Source organism: Salmo salar, chromosome 13 (genome assembly GCF_965601325.2).
Source record: "Salmo salar chromosome 13, fSalSal1, whole genome shotgun sequence".
Classification (NCBI taxonomy): Eukaryota; Metazoa; Chordata; class Actinopteri; order Salmoniformes; family Salmonidae; genus Salmo; species Salmo salar.
In genome coordinates, this window is record NC_138303.1 from 82,812,660 (window position 1) to 82,832,940 (window position 20,281).

The 20,281-nt window shown below is 43.8% G+C and overlaps 1 protein-coding gene across 1 annotated transcript in view; it reads right to left on the reverse strand.

Moving 5' to 3' along the window:
• The window catches only part of LOC106567930 (nuclear receptor-interacting protein 1), a 62,710-nt gene extending 47,923 nt beyond the window's left edge, over window positions 1-14,787 (reverse strand). Inside the window, exon 1 of the mRNA XM_082960369.1 lies at window positions 14,485-14,787. The gene's annotated coding sequence lies outside the window, so the exon portion shown is untranslated. The remainder of the gene's footprint in view (window positions 1-14,484) is intronic.
• Window positions 14,788-20,281: the final 5,494 nt, after the last annotated feature.

Consider the following 20,281-nt stretch of genomic DNA (forward strand, 5'->3'; position numbering starts at 1 on the left):
ATAGACGATACTATCATAATATCTTCCAACACTAATGAGGATGTGAGAGGAATCAGCATGGGCTGGTGTTGCTCAGTAGTTAATCTCCCATAACATCAATGGCCTTCTTAATTTAGCCCCTCGATGTAGAATGAAGATTGCCTTGGATGTAAGATGATGACATCAGATGAAGGCTTAGCTTACACACTGACTGACTGTATACATACATACACATGCTACGCTCTTAGAAAAAAAGGGTTCCAAAAGGGTTCTTTGGCTGTCCCCATAGGATATTTTTGGTTCCAGGTAGAACCTTTTTGGTTCCAGGGAGAACTCTTTTGGGTTCCATGTAGAACCCTATGTGGAATGGGTTCTACACGGAACTGTCACGTCCTGTAGGTCAGGGCGTGACAGGGGGTGTTTTGGGTGGTTTTCTATGTTTTCTAGTTCGATGTTTAAGTTCTAGTTTTTCTATTTCTATGTTGTTGTTTTTTGGGTTGATCTCCAATTGGAGGCAGCTGGTCCTCGTTGCCTCTAATTGGAGATCATAAATAAGTAGTTTTTTTTTCTATTGTGTTTGTGGGTAGTTGTTTTCCGTTTTGTTGTCTGTTGCCTGACGGAACTGTTTGCTGTCGTTTTGTTTCTCTGTAAAAGTGTTTAGTTTTCATTAAAGTATAATCATGAGCACTCAACACGCCGCGCCTTGGTCCCCTCTATACGACGCACGTTACAGAACTACCCACCACGATTGGATCAAGCGGCGTGCCCGGGCAGAGATGGATACCTGGTCGATGAAGGAGTGGACCGAAAGGAGAAAATGGACTTGGGGCCACATAATAGACAGGTATCGTAGCCTACCGGGGAAGAACGAGAGGCAGCCCCCAATTTTTTGGGTGGGGCTGCACACGGGTAGTTTGGCTGGGCCAGGGGTGAGACCTGAGCCAACTCCCCGTGCTTATTGTGGTGAGCCTGTGCCTGCTCCTCGCACTCTCCCTCCAGTGCGCCTCCATAGCCCAGTACGTCCTGTGCCTGCTCCTCGCACTTTCCCTCCAGTGCGCCTCCATAGCCCAGTACGTCCTATGCCTGCTCCTCGCACTCTCCCTCCAGTGCGCCTCCATAGCCCAGTACGTCCTGTGCCTGCTCCTCGCACTCTCCCTCCAGTGCGCCTCCATAGCCCAGTACGGCCGGTGCCCGCTCTGCGCACCCGGTCCTCAGTGCGTCTCTCCAGTCCGGTGAGACCTGTTCCAGCTCCACGAGAAAAGCCTCCAGTGATAATCTATGGTCCGAAGCCTGTAGAGATGATCCATGGCATGAAGCCTGTAGTGATGATCCATGGCCCGGAGCCTGTACGGATGTTCCATGGTACGAAGCCTCCAGAGGTAATCCATGGCCCGGAGCCTGTAGAGGTAATCCATGGCAAGAAGCCTGTAGGGATTATCCATGGTCCGGAGCCTGTAGGGATAATCCATGGCAAGAAGCCTGTAGGAATGATCCACGGCCCGGAGCCTGTAGAGATGGTCCATGGTACAAAGCCTCCAGTGATGATCCATGGCGCGGAACCTGTAGAGATGATCCATGGCATGGAGCCTGCAGCAATGGTCCCTAGTCCGGAACCTATAATGACGCTTCCCAGTCCGGAGCCTCCGGCGATGCTCCTCAGTCCGGAACCTCAGTCCGGAGCCTCCGGTGATGCTCCCCAGTCCGGAGCCTCCGGCGACGCTCCCCAGTCCGGGGTCTCCGGCAACGCTCCCCAGTCCGGAGTCTTCGGCGACGGCCTGCATCCAGGAGTCTTCGGCGACGGCCTGCGGCCCAGAACCTCCGGCGGCGGCCTGCAGCCCAGAACCTCCGGCGGCAGCCTGCAGCCCAGAACCTCCGGCGGCGGCATGCAGCCCAGAACCTCCGGTGGCGATCTACAGTCCGGTTCCTCCGACAACGATCCACGGTCCGGTTCCTCCGACGTCGATCCACGGTCCGGTGTTACAGAAGCAGAGGGATCTGCGGGCGGAGCGGGGGTTACGCCCCGAACCAGAGCCACCTCCGCTGCTGGAGGATCTGCTGGATGGTAAGGTTCTGGGTACTGCACTAGAACCGCCATAGACAATTGTCACCCTCCCTACCCTCCCTTTTTGTTTTGGGGTTTCTTTTTGGGGTTTTTTCTATTGTGTTTGTGGGTAGTTGTTTTCCGTTTTGTTGTCTTTTGCCTGACGGAACTGTTTGCTGTCGTTTTGTTTCTCTGTAAAAGTGTTTAGTTTTCATTCAAGTATAATCATGAGCACTCAACACGCCGCGCCTTGGTCCCCTCTATACGACGCACGTTACAGGAACATAAAGGGGTTCAACATGGAACCCAAAAAGGTTCTACCTGGAACCAAAAAGGGTTCTTCAAAGGGTTCTCCTAAGGGGGCAGCTGAATAACCCTTCTAGATAGCACCTTTATTTCTAAGAGTGTAGTGCTTGACTTATCAGGAACACATCTTATTACATAACAGGGGAATACAGAATCAGATGACAGTTGTTTGAAAATACAAACGATATGCATGGTTATCGTTTCAGGGGGAGTGAGCATTAGTATTGTCCCATCACCCATCCACCAGGAGCTAGCTAGGCCTACCACTGAACACGGACAACTGCACTGTAAATACCCTTACCTGAATGTGATGAGGGAGGGAAGAGATCTGGGAGAAATCTGGGTTATTTTTAGACAAATAACAAGCTGAGGTCAGAAGAAGAGAATGCAAAGAGCTTCATTTCTTCTGATTGTGTGTGGCTTGACTGGCTTGGCTTTGAGCTTGTCAGTTTTGACTGCAGTAATGAAACGCTATTACTAGAGATGAAGGGGGGAACAGAGGAGCTTATATGAGGTGGCAGTTCTTCACAGACTCATACACTACTGTAGGCCCTCTGTGTGTGTGTGTTTCTCTGTAGGGTGTGTAGTGTATGTGTGTGTGTGTGGTGTGTGTCTCTGTGTGATGTACGGCTGAGGAATGGTGAGGAGAGACCACAGCGCTCAGCTTGGGGCGTATAATCTATGGTTCATTTGCAGCTTTTCTACCCTGTATGACAAGCCGTTTACAAGACATAGCCTCTGCTGCTGACCCAGTTCTGAGTGGCTGCCTCTGCCTGTGTCTCGTGACAGCCAGGGCCTTGCCTCCCTATCAGGCTCTGCTCGGCTCTCCTCCCTCCTCTACAGTCTAACTGATGATAACTCTGCCACTCTCTGCCTCCGTGAACTGTGGGAAAAAATAGGTCGCCCTGACCCACTTTTCTTTCTTTCTTTTTCTCCCTGAGACCGTGCTAGGAGTTCTGCAGAGTATGATCAAGGGAGACAGAGAGAGAGAGCGCAAGGGGGTGGGGGAGGGAGACAAGGAGAGGGGGGGTAGAGAGAGAGACAAAGAAAGAAAGAGACAAGAGACTACCCTCATGAGCGCTAGTGTTTGTGAGACCTCGCTCCTGTGGCCTTTGAAACAGAGTTGACCCTTATCAGCTTGGCCTGGCCTGTATGTACAGTAGGAAGAGCAATCCTCCCACGCCTTCATTAAACAACTACCTACTGCTCCCAGGGCACAAACACCAGCCAGTCTACTGCATTCACATGCATGCATGAACATATACATGCACACACACACACACACACACACACACACACACACACACACACATCCCACCCCACCCCACCCCACCCCTACTCAGCTCAGAGTACATTTGCTCATCTGTTACTCAGAATGTTAAATATGATCCTTTGCCTTATTTAAAACAGTGCTTTTTTACTAACACCCATACAGGTAGCTATGACATGCCATCAGACAAGAATAATTAGTAGCATTTCTAGCCCCTCAATGTAATACCATTGGTATTGCCTGACACTGTAGCTCATGGTATCACCACCCATACACAATTCTTCATTAACCAGCATTCAGTCATGCATGAGTTCTCCCCTGCATTAGCCATGGTGTTCAGTTAGCTGTAGTGACAACAGCAGCAGATAACATGACAACAACTCCTCTTGTCCCTGAGGATGATCTACATTTGACATATTTTGTCATACATTTTTTTGGTACTAGACCCTGTGGGAATCAAACCCACAACCCTGGCAATGCAAGCACTCTGCTCTACCAACTGAGCCACACAGCTTTTGAAAAGAACGCAGTGCACTAAATAGGGAATAGGGTGCCATTTGGGACACTGCCCAACAGGCACTAGTGCATGAGGGATTGCATGTTATTTAACGTCTGTAACGCAATAAAACATATTTAAAAACAACAACAAAGTTCAAGGCACGTCAACCGTCTAAAAAACAAAACTGACACTGTTTGAATTGATAATGGTTAGGAGAATCCAGGACTGGTATAATGTGAGGCAGGATGAATGCCAGCCAGAGACACATGCATGTTGCTCTCAAGGCAATCAGAGTACCAAGAAACAACAACACAGTTATCTGCTAACGTGATAATTCGTTTTCACAAAGCACTCAGCGATAACTCGTCAAACCTATTGATTTTAGCCAGTGGTGGGTAAGCTAGCTATATGTTAGAATCCCTTAGCTAGTTCAGCCCATGTCTCACCCCAGTGTGGACAAGCACCAGAGTAACACCGGTGGAAGCAGCAGCGTATTTGCTATGTGGTTGCATGTGAACTGAATAGCATTAGCCATTGCCTGACATTCTACTTTAAAAGCAGAGAGAGCAGGTTGACACAGCGCTAAACTTTCAGCAGCAGAGTGCTAAGCCTCTGCGTGTTAATGGTGACCTACTGTGCTGCTGCTGCTACTACACAGACCTGATGTAGCCTCAGAGACAGTCATCATCATGAACCCTGCTACTGCTTCACTTTCCCCTACGCTTGGCCTATCCTGGCATAATACACTGGACAAAAACACAAGACACCCACAACTGATGTGAATGAGCAACATCAGCAGGTGAGAACAGAGGAACATGGCCTTATTCTCTTGTGGGTGAATGTGTGTCAGATAGGTTGATGTGGCCTCTGATGGTTGAGATTCCCTAGGAAAAGTTAGTAAGTGGAACAGTCTAAACCTGTTTTTGGGGTGTAGGTCAGGCCTGATCTCATAATCACCAAGGTCAACGCTGCTGAATGTAACGGCAGGTGGCTTACACAGAGAGAGGGAGAGAGAGAAAGAGAGAGAGAGAGAGAGAGAGAGAGAGAGAGAGAGAGAGAGAGAGAGAGAGAGGCCTGGCTTTGCTAAACCACATAAAGACACAAGTGTGTGTGTGTGTGTGTGTGTGTGTGTGTGTGTGTGTGTGTGTGTGTGTGTGTGTGTGTGTGTGTGTGTGTGTGTGTGTGTGTGTGTGTGCGTGCGTGTACGTGTACGTGTAGACCAGGACTGTTCATTGTCGGTCCAGGAGAGCCAAAACACTTCTGTTTTTCGTCCTCTCCTTCTAATAAGGGACTAATTCAGACCTGGGACACCAGGCGATTGCAATTAACTACCAGGTAGAAACAAAAACCAGGACCGACATAGAATAGCTCTGGTATAGACGAACCATGTTACACAAGCTGTATATTAGCATCAGTAACGGATCAAATGAAATTACATTTCATTTATCACATGCTTCGTTAAACAACAGGTGTATACTAACTTACTTACGGGCCATTCACAACAATGCAGAGAGAGAAAAAAAATGAAATAATAGGAGAAAAAAATGATAATAACACAAGGAATAAAAACACAATGAGTAACACTAACTTGGCTATGTACACACTGTACCAGTACCGAGTCGATGAGCAGGCGTACCAGGTAATTGAGGTAGATATGGACATATAGGTAGGGATAAAGTGACTAGGCAACAGGATAGATAATAAACAGTAACAGCAGCGTATGTGACGAGTCAAACGAGTTAGTGCAAAAAGGGTCAATGCAGATAGCACGGGTAGCTATTGGTTAAGTATTTCATTCATTAAAGTCTAAGCCGCTTTATTTGGCACTTGCTGAATCTTTTTGCCTGAGCACGTCCCTGATTTAAACATACTTGAGATGTGCGTTAGCTACTTAAATGCTAGCCATTCTCTGACATGTAAATACAGTTGCACAAGCTGCTGTGTGTTTGTGCAGCGCTAATGCTATGTCTTGACATGCTAACAAGGTATACAAGCTGAGGGTTACTCATGGGCTACTAACCCTACATGTTAACCCTTCTATTAAAATGTCTGTCTGTCTGTCTGTCTGTCTGTCTGTCTGACTGTGTGTCTGTCTGAAAAACACCTAGGTTACATACTGAAAATACCCCCTTTATGTTACCCAATTCTGTTATCACTCAAGTATTACCTTAGAAAATACAGATTTTCCATCCACTCTGTATATGCGTTGAACTCATAAAGCATACTTTATTCCATAAAAAGAACTTAACATCTAATTAACCCTTGATCCAAAGTCCTATAACCTCAAGCTAACTACATTTGTGGAGATAGAGAAAAGGGTAGAGGGGAAAGAGAGGGAGGTGGAGAGAGAGAAAAAGGGAGAGAGAACAAAAGAGAGGAGAAATACTGAGTGAGTGAGAGATTGCTGCCTAATGTATCATTACACACTTCATGGAAATCGTAGAGTTTCATTGGGATGTGTTAATGTGGTGTTAAGACAGAGATCAGGTTGCTCCATTCACTAGGCAGCACATATGGCAAATACATCAGAAGGGCAAAAATACTATAATGACTGAGTAAAAATACTCTGAAAAGCAGTCAGCATCTAAGAAAGCGGAAGTATGGCAGGAGCAGGTACAGTTTAAAGAGTGGGACAGCTGCTGTAGCCGAGAGGACTGACTCAAGACAACTGCAATAACATGAATCCTGCAAGGACATGAATCACTTTAGTCACAGACTGACCTTCAAACTGACATACCCTGGGATCAGTGATCGAGATGTTGACTAAACCTGCCTGACCTGCCATTGGCTGCCATTACAATAAAGCATGCAAGGCCCAGGCGGGACTAGTGGGGCTTCATTTTGTTTGCTCCAGCTGAGATCATGACAGGAGTCATCCGAGGGGTAGAGACTAGGGGAAGCCTGGCTCTAACAAGTTGACCTCCACAATGTTCAACCTTTGACTGGTTTGATTGGCCAACAGGAGGACATCCCCCACAGCCGCATTCTCTGCTTGCATGCTACAGTCAGTCAGTCACCCCCCGCCCCTTCTTAGTCATGTTAATGTTGGGTGAAGTGTGTCACATGATTACATCTCCTTCCTCTGAAAAATTTTACTTTTCAGAAGAGGGGGGGCTGCTAGATATTTACTGGCCAAATCCAGGTTAATTACCTTTGCTCAAGGGCAAAGGAGAACAGCAGAGTATGAGCCAGCAATCTTCTGGTCACCAGTCCATTCTCACTAAGTAATAGGTCATAGCGCTTGCCTGCAGACACCTTCCATCCTCTCTCAAATGGCCTCTCTCTCTCACGCTGCACAGGGCAGGCAGAAAAGCAGTCCTTGATTGGGATGCACACAACGACTGCATTAGTATCACTACTCTACTAATCAATGTACCTACCAGGTGAAAGTTATGATCCCTTATTGATGTCACTTATTAAATCCACTTCAATCAGTGTAGATGAAGGGGAGGAGACAACTTAAACCCTTGAGACAATTGGGACATGGATTGTGTAAGTGTGCCATTCAGAGAGTGAATAGGCAAGAGAAAATATTTAAGTGCCTTTGAACGGGGTATGGTAGTAGACAGTGGTGGAAAAAGTACTTAATTGTCATACTTGAGTAAAAGTAAAGATACCTTAATGGAAAATGGCTCAAGTAAAAGTGAAAGTCATCCAGTAAAATACTACTTCAGAAAGTCTAAAAGTATTTGGTTTTAAATATACTTAAGTATCAATAGTAAATGGAATTTCTCAAATGCACTTAAATATCAAAAGGAAAGGTATAAACCATTTCAAATTCCTTATATTAAGCAAACCAGACGCATAATTGTATTTTATTTTATTTTATTGACGGATAGCCAGGGGCACACTCTAACACTCAAGACATAATTTACAAACAAAGCATTTGTGTTTAGTGAGTCCGCCAGATCAGAGGCAGTAGAGATGACCAGGGATGTTCTCTTGATAAGTGTGTGAATGGGACCATTTTCCTATCAAAATGTAACGAGTACTTTTGGGTATCAGGGAAAATGTATGGAGTAAAAAGTACATTATTTTCTTTGGGAATATAGAGAAGCAAAAGTAAAAGTTGGCAAAAATATAAATAGTAAAATAAAGTACAGATACCCCCCCAATAAAACTTAAGTAGTACTTTAAAGTATTTTTACTTAAGTACTTTACACCACTGGTAGTAGGTGCCAGGCGTACCGGTTTGTGTGAAGAATTGCAACGCTGCTGGGTTTTTCATGTTCAACAGTATCCCATGTGTATCAAGAATGGTCCACCACCAAAGGACATCCAGCCAACTTGACACAAATGCGGGAAGCATTGTAGTCAGTATGGGCCTGGATCCCTGTGGAACGCTTTCGACACCTTGTAGAGTCCATGTCCTGATGAATTGAGGATGTTCTGAGTGCAAAAGGGGGTGCAACTCAATATTAGAAAGGTGTTCCTAATCTTTGGTATACTCAGTGTATGTGTATGCGACCAATAACATCTTATTTGACTTGAAAAATACTATTCATCAATGTGTGAGAGGCTATGCATGTTCAGGCAAGATATTGTAACGTCATATGAACTCTTGTCTGAAAAGCAAGGGGCAACATGTTACATTTGTCATGTATAAAGTATCACTCCAAAATGTAATAACGCATTTACTGGTATGTAGTCAGTAGGTGAATAAACTATTTAGGATTCATTTTTTTACCCAGAAGCTGAAATTCTCGCTGGTTTTATGTCATAGTCCATTTATCTCTCAGTAGCATGTCTGTGCAGTAGGCTATACTGTAGATCTCCTCAAACTCCCCACAGCACAGCCACCTGCACAAGGTCCCCCTGTTGCCCAGCAACAGCTCGCCTCATCACTAAAAGCCTAAAAGAGCTCACAAAAGTTATACGATTACGGTTGGTGGTGTGGAGGTGTTGGGGAGTACAGTACACAAAAGGGATCAGGTTGTTCTCACAGCACTAAAACGATAAAGGATGTGTGTCTGAAAGAAGCACCAACTGACTGACTGGGGAAATCCCAGCTAGCAGCTCTTACTACCACAAACAGACACACAGTCACTGTGATGTCATCATTATCCTACTCCCTTTGAACTTGACCCTAGCTCTGTTCTTTCATCTCACTTGCAAAGTCTTATGACTCAGATGTCAGTCTGCCTATAGTGTCAGACAACAAGGTGTGCGTGTCTGTGTCTGTGTATGTGTGTGTGTGTGTGTGGGTTGACATATATTGACCGCCACACTGTGCACTATGAACTCTCTGGTCGGTGCTCTTTCTTTGTCTTGGAGTATTACAGCTAACTACTCAAGGGACAACGTTTTACACCATTTCAATTTTCCCGAACGCAGCCCTTCTTGAGGGAAATAAATCAGACACAATCCCACAGCACATGTAGTATATGCACCCCTCCACCCCCTCCTTCCCTCTCCTGTCTTCCTGTGCAATATATCAATCATTCATTCATCAACTCTGAAAACTCCTCTTTAGTTAATTACTTGGGAAATGTAATTTCAAACGAAAGCTTTTAAAAGAGAAAGATATAAAGTTACCGGGATCTCTCTGCCCCCTCCTTATCCAGGGGGCTAGGCTGGGGGCCGGGGGGCCGTGTGCTGCTCTGCGCTACTTTACGTGGTGTCAGGAAGTCACATATGCCCATGTTTAAAGCAGAGGCAAGCCGGGCAGGCAGCGTTACGTAAAGCCTCCCCCTGCACAGGCTTACTGCACCAGACGCTGTGTCCTTGCCTGGGCTGCTTCAAGGTCCCAAAAGGACAGGCTGCTAAGAAGTTGGGAAGGACAGGGCCCCTGTGATAGGCTGGCTGGGAGGGAGCGCTGTGCTGAGACTGTGCCTGCCTGCCTGCGATGGCCTTGGACTTTGAATTCTTCGCCAGACAGACTCATGCATCAATCCCTCAGCTTACAAAGACAAGCCACTAACCTTCACAAGGCCAGGGACTCGTCAGCAATGAGTGGCATTTTCACTTAGCCTGGACAGCTTCTCTCTCCCCCAGCTCTGAAATCTGCTCTGCTCTCAGTCCCTGCACACAACCTGGTTAAAATAAGACAGTTGAGTAACACTCCCCTTAGGCCGCAAGAATCCTCTGGTGTTTCTGACATCCTAATCGGACTTTGTGACTTGTTGTGCTAACCTTTAACCTCCTAGCTGTGTTCTTCTGTGTTGCAGCAGGTAGCCTAGCAGTTAGAGTGCTGGACCAGTAACTGAAAGGTCACTGGTGTGAATACCTGGGCTGACAAGTTGAAAAATCTGTTGATGTGCTCTTGAGCAAAGCACTTAACCCTAATTTGCTCCAGAACAACTACAGTTACAACTAGTGTATTCTATTGTATTCATGAGTGTCTGTTCCTGTTTAATTTGCAGTGCACCCACACTCTACCTGGCCAGTAAAATTGGCCTGTTTGTGATAAAGTAAGGAGTGAAGAGACCTTCTCCCTGCCCAATGGGATGTGCTGCAGCAGCCACACACATAGGATAAGCTTTCTGCTGTACCTCCACAGCCTGAGGCCACCATCTCTACTTCAGGAGCAGGGAAAGAAAGTCAACTCTGCCCTACTCCTCTGTTGTGACCACATTAACCAACCCAAGGAGACAGTTAGGTCTACTCACATCACACTGTAGGTTTGGGCTTTATATCCACATTTCAGCAGTAGTAAGGCAAAAGACAGAACAATGGCAACACACATTATGTTTGGCATATGTGTTTAATAGTACAACGTAGCACTGTTCTGCTCTCTCGTTGTCCCTGCTTTATTGATCGGCACAGTTAGGTTCCACAGCTGTTGTTTCTGAAATGGGGTGCAACGTTTTCGTGTGGGTGACATGCTTCATTTATCTGACCTGCATCTCTCCCTCTCTCTGTGGATCACTTTGGGAGTGATTTCAGCAAAGTATAAATAATGTACTGCAATCGCAATCAGTAACAATCAATGTGTGTGGATAATTGAGAGGCTTGTCAGTGCTCCAAGGCCAGGGTGCAGGGGGGGTGAGGTGGGGAGGGGAGTGAGGTGGGGGGAGGGGGGCTGCCTCCTGCCTGCTCTAGCCTCCTTCCATCTTTCATCCCTCCATTTCATCATTCCACCCTGCCTGCCTGCCTTCAGGAGCCACAGCAATAAAGACGCATTTAGCTGCTCCTGCCGTGTCATCAAAATGAGTCCCATTGACTTTGGTTCTCTTCCTCCCTACCGCCCTCTCCCAGATTGGAGAAGACAGCCTAAGAGAGTTGGAGTGATGGTGTGAAAGTATGATCGACATGACAATGTATTTCAACTCCACTAATTCACCATCTAGGCCTACTGTTGGAGATCAGAGTGTATTTTACCCAAGCAACATGTCTAATGAGTAGCCACTGAATGACCATACTATGGTATTGTACAGTTAAGAGGTTAGTCATTGCAACACAATCAGCATAATGATTTCATCTACAACAACCTAAAGGCCTGATAGTAAATGCTTGACTCCGACCACACGTTCATAAGGCCTACACAGACCTATCATGGACACACTATGACACCTGTCATATCCAGTAGTTTACAGTATGCAGATAGTTGACAAATGACCTTACACTGTCCTGACACATGAGACTGAGTGTAATCCAAACACAGCTAGCTCGTTTCAGTGGCTCAGCACACAACACAAGCACACACACAGGAATGGATGTATGCACACACGCATATGCACACACACTCAGTATAGGCCAACAAACACCTTCCTCTACAATTGCATATTTCTTTGACCCTTAATATACCAATTGGGGTATAATCCTTCTGTGTTATTTTAATACATAAACTATAGCAAAGACAGTGCATTAAAGAGATTCTCCAGTACTTTGCATACTTTTTAGCCAGTAGTCCTGAAAGTAGCGCTCACGAGCCAAAAGTGGTCCCCAAAAATTGCATAGTACGTCACATCTGTGCAGATATGTGCACCACGTCATTGCTCTCTCTCTCTCTCACTCTAATGTGTGTGCATCTTGCTAGCTGTCACTGAAAATGGTGAGGGGCTGAAGCTCATTGGCTGAAACTCGAATTGCTAGAGGGATAGCCCATGTGGGGGAAAATGTATGAAAAATGGCACAGCAGTTTTCAGAAAACAGTCACTTTCAATTTTGGCAAAACAGTAATTCTGCTCATAGATTATGCATGTATGAACTACATTGACACATCCAGCACAAAGCAGGAGGATTAAAATATACTTAATAGTAGCAAATGTTCCGAGCCTGTCTTTAACTGTAACACTGTAACAACACTGTAACAACCCTTTAGCAACCATTTGGGGGGGGGGGGGGGGGGGGGGCGGCAGGTAGATGAATGTGTTGTCCTGAGAAGACAGACCCTTGATCTGTCAGACCAGGGGTCCAGAGTCCAGTATTGTGACCGTTCAGCAGACCTAACAGAATTTGCATATTTGTCATTTACATATCTTCTGATTCTGTGGCGGGATACTGCACATCAATCATCATCAGTAGCTCCCTAGACAACCCATAGCAACAACAAAACAAGTTGTGTAAAGTACAGTACACTAGCTCAGTAAAGGAGAAAGATGGCTGACATGTGCACCACATTACTGTAGACAGATTAGTCAAGAGAAAAGCAATGTTAAATGTGGAGTTTTTCGTTATCTATGGCTCCAGTACAGTACAGAGCACTATACGCAGCTACCCTTGAACATCCTGTACAAGATCAGGTCAAATAATTAAGCAGCTTAAACACTTCACAAAAGGAGGGCTAAAAGCCAGACCCCCAGACAGACAGAGTATTTAAACTTTTTAAAAGTCAGACAAGTTCACTTCAACAACGCTCAGGCCTATATTTGACTAATCCACCCAAGTTTGCTGTAAAAGTAAGTTTAGTACACATATGAATGTGCTGATGTGTTCCAAATCATGAAAAGTAAACAGCCTTGTTGTTGGAGGGAAGTTTAGCCAGGGTGGCTAAGGCTAAGCACACCTGAACTAACAGTGTGTTCCTGCCCTCTCGCTCCCCTGTGACTCCCCCCGGCCAACCTTCAGCCCCTGACCTTTTGTCTCTCCACTGATCCAATGGTCAAATGAAGCAAGATGACATCTTGTGATGATTACTCCAAACCAGTCACTGTTCAAAACCTTGGAATAGTTCAAATCCAGTCTACCTGTCAATTGTCATTAGCCTACTACTTAGATTGTGAATTAAACCATAGCAAAATAAAGACGATATAATATGTAGATAACAACTCCATCAATAATAATACAAGAATTAAGCAGTAGCAATACGATGACACCAGTACATGCTGTGTAGAAATCCACAAGGCTAATTTACAATCTGGTTTATGAACAGAACATTGAATAATCCTCTAAAAATAAAGTGAGTACATTTTGCTATTGTCCATTATTCCAGGCAGTGTACCAATGCTGAATGAACATTTGAGGCATGCAATGCCAAACATTTGTGTCACTTTCGACAAGGAATAAGGAAGCACAAAATATTCCTTGAGAATCATCAGCAAGAGTGAATCCAGTTTAAATATGAATCATTATAATGCATTTAAAATGCTAAACTCCACCACACAAAACTCTGAAATTATGACTAATTTGGATACAATGGGAGTACATTACGAAAGAGCCAAGCTAATGCTGACAGTCATACAGTCATAATATCAATAGCCTACCGGGCCTATTTACTAATGTTCATAGAAATACTATTCATTATCTGTATCAGCAGGTAATGGCTATACACCTGGTTACTTAGTAGGCTACTAGTCCTATGCAGCATTTCTGATTTTAATGCAGGTTAAACTGAACAGATATCTGTGGCCTATCATTTTGTATCATTTTTATACGTAAACTAGACTACAGCTAGGACAGTGCAACAATTGTAACACCGTAACAACAAACACTGTAACAACAATTTCACATTGTAACAACACTGTAACGACAATGCAACAATGTGACAAAAATACGGAATAACAAAGTAGCCAGCACGAGCAAGCTAAATGATTCATGTTTGAGGTATTAGATTTTGGCGACAAAAACATTGGCTCCTGCTATGGCAAATATTAAATATGAAATGTCTACGTGCGGTGATGCGTTTTTTTGGAGGGGTGGGGGAGTTGAGAAGGAAATCAACTCAAACTGGCTGTAATGTATCGTTGATGCCATTTAACAAAATGGAAACGACACTACCACCACAGCACTGGCTGATTAATTCCGAATTCTTTACGCAGCGTTCACACCGCTATAACCAGTATGCGCCCATAGACTCGGGCTCGAGAGATACACATCATTCAATCCATGAAAACATCGTGTAAACATGTTAAATCCATGACACACACCCCGTTTGTGCGCGTGCGGATTTTACAGACTCATAATAATTTCACAGCCTATTCTGTACATTTAGCTCGGCACGTAGCCTACCTGCTTGGGTTTGTCTACACCGCTGGCTGGCAGTGGACCCCACTCAACCGAAAAGCCGCATCATTATTCGACAGGAGGAAATCCATCCGATAGTCTCAGTAAAAAGGTCGCATTTCTCTAACGCGCATTAATGATGAAAAATGAATATCAAATGGTAGATTTGTTTCAAAACGCTTCGGATTTGGATCGAAGTAATCAGGCTCTGCGACCTGTAGTCAAGTCTGACGAATTGTTTATTCTCGGAATCCCCTTGCTCCGGAGAACTCAGCAGAGGCGACACTCCTACTCTCTGCCGCTGACACCACCCTTAAAGGAGCAGTGGCTTTATCAACCTATTCCTGCTCCTCTCCAAATGTACTGTATCATTAGACTTCATTATAAACTACTTATAAATACAATACAACTCAAATGTTGCATAATTCTAATATTTTTTTTATATTAGTTCATAATTTTTAATTGAACCTTTATTTAACTAGGCTAGTCAGTTATTAACAAATTAATTACAATGACGGCCAAACTCTAACCTGGACAACGCTGGGGCAATTGTGCCCACCCTATGGGACTCCCAATCACGGCAGGTTGTGATACAGCCTGGAATTGAACCAGGGTCTGTAGTGACACTGAGATGCTGAGCCACTCAGGAGCCCTAGTATACACATGGCTAATTTCAAATAATATAAATTAATTAACTTTCTATAAACGGGGCTTACTTACAAACCCTGAAGGACAGAAAGGATATACAGTGCATTCGGAAAGTATTCAGACACCTTGACTTTTTCCAGTTTGTTACGTTACAGCCTTATTCTAAAATGGATGAAATCGTTTTTACACTCGATACTCCACAATGACAAAGCAAAAACAGGTTTTTATAAATTTTTGCAAATGTATAAAAAATACAAAACTGAAATATGACATTTACATAAGTATTCAGACCCTTTACTCAGTACTTTGTTGAAGCACCTATGGCAGCGATTACAGCCTTGAGTCATCTTGGGTATGACCCTACAAGCTTCGCACACCTGTATTTGGGGAGTTTCTCCCATTCTTCTCTACAGATTCTCTAAAGCTCTGTCAGGTTGGATGGGGAGTTTAGCTGCACAGCTATTTTCAAGTCTCTCCAGAGATGTTCGATCGGGTTCAAGTCCAGGCTCTGGCTGGGCCAGTCAAGGACATTCAGAGACTTCTCCTGAAGCCACTCCTGCGTTGTCATGGCTGTGTGCTTAGGGTAATTGTCCTGTTGGAAGGTGAACCTTCGCCCCAGTCTGAGGTCCTGAGCGCTCTGGAGCAGGTTTTCATCAAGGATCTCTTTGTACTTTTTTCCATTCATCTTTCCCTCGATCCTGGCTCGTCTCCCAGTCCCTGCTGCTGAAAATCATCCCCACACCACCACCACGCTTCACCTTCGGGATGTTGCTAGGTTTTCTCCAGACGTGATACTTTGCATTCAGGCCGAAGAGTTCAATCTTGGTTGCCTCAGACCAGAACATCTTGTTTCTCATGGTCTGAGAGTCCTTTAGGTGCCTTTTGGCAAACTCCAAGTGGGCTGTCATGTGCTTTTTACTGGGGAGTGGCTTCTGTCTCGGAACACAATTCCTTCGTCCTCATGGCTTGGTTTTTTTCTCTGACATGCACTAACTCTGGGACCTTATATGGACAGGTGTGTGCCTTTTCCAAATGATGTCACACAATCACCACAGATCGACTCCAATCAAGTTGTAGAAACGTCTCAAGGATGATCAATTTCGAGTCTCAAAGCAAAGGGTCTGAATGCTTATGTAAATAAGGTATTTCTGTTTTCTAATTTTTTATTAATTAGCAAAGAATTTTACAAATGTGTTTTTTCACTTTGTCATTATGGGGTATTGTGTGTAGATTGATGAGGGTAAAAAATTATTTGATCCATTTTATAATTATTTTTTTAACCTTCATTTAACTAGGCAAGTCAGTTAAGAACAAATTCTTATTTACAATGACGGCCTACACCGGCCAAACCAAGACGACGCTGGGCCAATTGTGCGCCACACTACATCACGGCCAGTTGTGATACAGCCTGGATTTGAATCAAGGTGTCTGTAGTGACGCCTCTAGCTCTGAGATGCAGTGCCTTAGACCGCTGTAACATAACAAAATGTGGAAAAAGGGAAGGTGTCTGAATACTTTCCGAATGTACTGTATATGCCATTTAGCAGACCCTTTTATACAAAGCGACTTACAGTCATGGGTGCATTCATTTTACGTATGGGGGGGTCACAGGAATCAAACCCACTACCCTACATTACGAGCACCATGCTCTGCCAACTGAGCTACAAATAACCACATTATAGGATGACATCAAGTGAAATAGAATGGAAATATTCCAATCAAAAATGAAAAGAATTTGCACAGGCGATTTATTATAGTACTTTGTGAATTTCTACTATTACTTAGCCTTAGTTCCTTTTTCTGTGGCATGTCGTGATAATCTCTGTGGTATCTAATGTGATGGCCCACAGACAGTCTTCCATCTCATCTAGCCTTGAACAAAATATCTCAGAGAACCTGGGGAACATCTCCGTGTTCTGTCATGAATAAAAACACAACAACATAACCTACTTCTCTTATGCACAGCCCTTCTTCCAGAGAAACTATTTTTATTTTTATTTTCAGACTGGGGGTCTGGATGTTGAGGGTGGGCAGGTGTGATGGGCAGTGCAGTTTTCTCCCTCCTCACTGCTTTTTACTATCTTTATCATTTCATGTTATTGGCTTTTTTTTTAACAGGACACACACACACTACCAGTAAACAAAGTTTTAGAACACCTACTCATTCAAAGGTTTTTCTTTATTTGTACTATTTTCTACATTGTAGAATAACAGTGAAGACATCAACACTATGAAATAACACATAGGGAATGATGTAGTAACCAAAAAAGTGTTAAACAAATCAAAATACATTTTATATTTAAGATTCTTCAAATAGACACCCTTTGCCTTGACGACAGCTTTGCACACTCTTGGCATTCTCTCAACCAGCTTCACCTGGAATGCTTTTCCAACAGTCTTAAAGGAGTTCCCACATTTGCTTGGCACTTGTTGGCTGCTTTTCCTTCACTCTGCGGTCCGACTCATCCCAAACCATTTCAATTTGGTTGAGCTCGGGGGATTGTGGAGGCCAGGTCATCTGATGCAGCACTCCATCACTCTACTTCTTGATAAAATAGCCTTTACACAGCCTGGAGGTGTGTTGGGTCATTGTCCTGTTTAAAAACAAATGATAGTTCCACTAAGCCCAAACCAGATGGGATGGCGTATTGCTGCAGAATGCTGTGGTAGTCATGCTTGTTAAATGTGCCTTGAATTCTAAATGAATCACTGACCATGTTACCAGCAAAGCAACCCACACCATAACACCTCCTCCTCCATGCTTTACGGTGGGAAATGCACATGCGGAGATCATCCGTTCACCCAGACCGCGTCTCAGAAATAAATGGCGGTTGGAACCAAAAATCTCCAATTTGGACTCCAAACCAAAGGACAAATTTCCACCGGTCTAATGTCCATTGCTCGTGTTTCTTGGCCTAAGCAAGTCTCTTCTTCTTATTGGTGTCCTTTAGTAGTGGTTTCTTTGCAGCAATTCGACCATGAAGGCCTGATTCACACAGTCTCCTCTGAACAGTTGATGTTGAGATTTGTCTGTTACCTAAACTCTTTTAAGCATTATTTGGTCTGCAATTTCTGAGGCTGTTAACTCTAATAAACTAATCCTCGCAGCAGAGGTAACTCTGGGTCTTCCATTCCTGTGGCAGTCCTCATGAGAGCCAGTTTCATCATAGAGCTTGATGGTTTTTGCGACTGCACTTGAAGAAACGTTTAAAGTTCTTAACGTTTTCCGTATTGACTGACCTTCATGTCTTAAAGTTTCTCTATGCTTATTTGAGCTGTTCTTGCCATAATATGGATTTGGTCTTTACCAAATAGGGCTATCTTCTGTATACCACCCCTAACTTGTCACAACACAACTGATTGGCTCAAATGCATTAAGAAGGAAAGAAATTCCACAAATTAACTTTTAAGCAAGCACACCTGTTAATTGAAATGCAATCCAGATGACTATCTTACGAAGCTGGTTGAGAGAATGCCAAGAGTGTGCAATGCTGTCATCAAGGCAAAGGGTGACTATTTGAAGAATCTCAAATATAAAACATGTTTTGATTTGTTCAACAATTTTTTGGTTACTACATGATTCATTATATGTTATTTCATAGGTTTGATGTCTTCACTATTATTCTACAATGTAGAAAATAGCACAAATAAAGAAAAACCCTGGAATGAGTGTGTTCAAAACAATTTGACCAGTAGTGTACATACTGTACATACATACATTCACACACACAAGCACGCACACATGTGGATGTGCACACACACACACACACACACACACACACACACACACACACACACACACACACACACACACACACACACACACACACACACACACACACACACACACACACACACACACACACACACACGTGCGCGCGCACACACACACACACAAAGCTTCAGCATTTAGGTAACCAATTGATACTATGCCTCATAACCAAATGTAACCTCACCATAATGGTTATACAGCAATTAAATTAAATGTCAGTTTTATATACAGAACTGACACTCAACTTGTCACTGAGGTAAATTGTATAGCACTTTACAAGGTCATTGTTCACGACATGTCTTACCTTTAGTTTGCATTTTACATTGTAACTGAGGTTAATGTAGGCCTCATAGATTAAAGTTCAGTCCAAACTGGCACTCATATCAACCTTGTATTCACTCAGTTGATGGCTTGCACTGTCTGACTAGATACTACACATGAAAACAGCCTTAACTTTGATATCCTTATGTGAATAAAGATGCATGCAAATTAATTGTCTAACTAAATGTGCACAATACATCTAGAATCTTCTTCCTGACAACTGAGAGGGCAGACTTTAGGTTAGGGGCAGCAAACTGCCTCAGCAATTTAAACAGTATCTCGTAACCTCTGTCTGAACTTAAGTGACCTTTCATCTTTGAACTTTGACCTCAAATGCCACATGAATGGAGACATAATATCCTCCCTTTCATTCCTTCCCCCACCAGAACTCCCCTGACCTCTGCCCCAAAGCTTTTCACAGAAATGTGGTTCAAAGAACCACCAACTTTGACCCAAGGGGCAGGACAGCCTGCGGCTGTTTTTGTGGCCATATTAAGAAGTCTGCTCGTAAACACAGTAATACTGAAAAGGATCACACACACGAAACAAAGTCTCTGGTAATAGACATGATGCTTTGTATGATACATTCTACGGTGGAAGTGGTGAGGGTGAAGTCGGTCAGGGCAGTCATAAGGATAACCGTGACGTTAGTGGGAGTGTGGCAAACATCAAAAGACAGAAAAAAGGAGAAAGTATGGGATGTTCAAGGGGGCTGGTTAACAAGGCATTTAAGAGCCATTTGTAAATGCACTCTGATGTTTTACAGGACACACTAGTTACAATCTTGTTAACACCCAACACACTGGCTTGCTCTGTCATGCAGAACACTCAAAAGTGTTAGGTTTGGATTTTGTAACATGGGACATTACCAAAATAACTGTGATACCAAAAAAAGCAATACAAGAATCCTGAAAAGCTGATGTGATACAAAACAATAATAGATTAATGTAAAAAATAGAATAAAAATAAAAGGTGGAAATCACAAAGATAATTGGTATTCTTGTGTAGAATGTTATTAATCTTTCTCTAACAAAGTGCTTACTCATCAACTAATTAAAACTT